This window comes from Arachis ipaensis, chromosome B05 (assembly GCF_000816755.2).
Source record: "Arachis ipaensis cultivar K30076 chromosome B05, Araip1.1, whole genome shotgun sequence".
In the NCBI taxonomy this organism is placed as follows: Eukaryota; Viridiplantae; Streptophyta; class Magnoliopsida; order Fabales; family Fabaceae; genus Arachis; species Arachis ipaensis.
This window is the reverse complement of record NC_029789.2, coordinates 2,921,906-2,923,995: the sequence shown is the minus strand read 5'-3', so window position 1 is coordinate 2,923,995 and position 2,090 is coordinate 2,921,906. Positions and strand designations below refer to the sequence as shown.

The 2,090-nt window shown below is 34.4% G+C and overlaps 1 long non-coding RNA gene across 1 annotated transcript; it reads right to left on the bottom strand.

Moving 5' to 3' along the window:
- On the bottom strand, positions 1-1,368 carry LOC110262721. Its single transcript, XR_002347711.1, has 4 exons — positions 1,162-1,368; positions 974-1,066; positions 772-874; positions 1-287 (listed from the first exon to the last, which is right to left on the bottom strand). It is a non-coding gene; the product is annotated as an uncharacterized LOC110262721 (long non-coding RNA).

Genomic DNA, 2,090 nt, shown 5'->3' with positions numbered 1-2,090 from the left:
TGCTTTTTTTTCTTCTCTGCTGCTACCTCATCCTCCATCGCGTTCCTCTTCAACTTCTCGCCTTCCAGCTCTGTCTGCAGTTCAAGCAGCTTCCTCTGTGTCTCCTCTACTTGAACTCTGTTGCCCGGCGCATGTGAATTCGGACCGAAGAGTTGACTAGGAGTCGGTCCGAAACCCACACCACGTACTCTACCCGGATTCTCTTTTCCGAACACCTGAGCAATGAAATCATTTTGAGACAACACTCTAGAAGACTCATCCTGTTGCTCAATCTCCTCAATTCTTTTCTACAGACACAAATTAACAAATACAATCATTTTGTTGATGGGTCTATCTCATGTCAAGAACACGTCAAACATGATGATTAACTGTATCACTTTTGTCATAATAAAAGAAAACACAAATATTAATGAAAAAAATTGGTCTCAAAAGTTATTTACATAAAACAACCAAAATAGAGCATCTGTTTCATAGGATGCCAACCCCTATAAAAAGAGATAAGGGATAAGGGAAACTGAAGTATTTCAATTCTACTCCAACTGTTTCTAAATTACATTAAAGTTAAAATTGTCTAGCAACATCTGAGGTGAATTTCCAACAATAATTAAAAGTAAGCAGAATTGAAAATTGTAAACTTCTTTTGGTCTATTTTGACATAGAGGAGTAAACCATTTAGTAAAGAAATAGAAAACAAAAAAAAAATAGAGAAGTAAGCTATTATCCTATTTGAGATCATAATTTTATCGATCAATTATAACAAGTAGTACTTACACCAATTGCTCTTGCTTCATCATTGATATAGGAGCCATCTTTTTTTTTTGTGCACTGTGATTCATAGCTCTCCTCTACCGACTCTCCTCCCTTGTTGTTCCGACTATAACAATAAAGTTTATGCCATTACCGTATTCCACACAACTCAAGGAAACTTAAGTCATAGAGATAGTCCAAAGAGTGAATAAAAAAAGTAAAGTACCTTTTCTTCCATCCGCCGTGCGAAACTTTTTGAACCACCAGTGTGGGTATATATTTTTTTTTATTTATTAATTACATTTTTTCTGCACTTCTCCTATTGGTCCATCAGAGACAAAAGGCGATTAGAAACTGATTTAAAAAGATTCAATGCAACATAAATTGTATTGTTGCAATGATATACTACATTACCTTCATCTCAGCTTTGGCGCGATAGTTAAGGAACCATCTCCAATGCTCTCGATCAATTCCAGACGGATGGTGCTCAATATTTTGTTCAATCGTGAATGTTGGCTCATAAAAAGCATACAACCTCAGCCTTGTTTTCTTCCAAGACTTCTCCATACTTTTCAAAATATTTTTCTTGATAGTTCCTTCACTATCTTCATAAAAGTGGAAAATTTGTTACACAGATAATACAATTTGTCAATAATTATAAAAATAAGCAGATTTAATTCTACATCTCACATAGACAAAAGATGAATAGAACAATCAAAATCATCATACTCATAACAAATAACAAAGTTGGAAGAAAACTCGACACCTTACGATGTCACTTTCTGCACCAGAACCTTCTTCGTTGAAGAGCCTCTACACACTTTCAGTTTCAAATGAATCTGCATTAAAACAACACGATCTCAGTTCCCAAAACTCAAAAGAACAAAGACGTGCAGTTACTGCAAAGTTATGCTTTCCACTAGAGATCCCAACAGGGTTCAAGAAAAAATATAAGGAAAGAAGCATGGAAACTTGAGGAGAGAGATGGATGAGTACTATGGTATCTAAGATCACAATCAGAAGCTAATAAGCTATATCACTATGTCAAGAAATATATTCACCAAACAACAACATCATGAGGTATTTAATAATACCCTACACTCCAACTTTTTTCCCTTTCCCCATGTATCGAATCACAAACATTGCAAAACTAATTGTTAATCCACCAACCTACCATCAAATATATTAATCCTATTTTCTTAGTTATTCCATGACTTAAAAAAATTAAAAATAAAACCCCACAAATAGAAATCCAATATTTGTGAGGAACATACTAACAACTTAATTAATACTTTGACCCACAAATCGAATGGAAATCTTAACTTTTTGCAAAAAGAAGCATA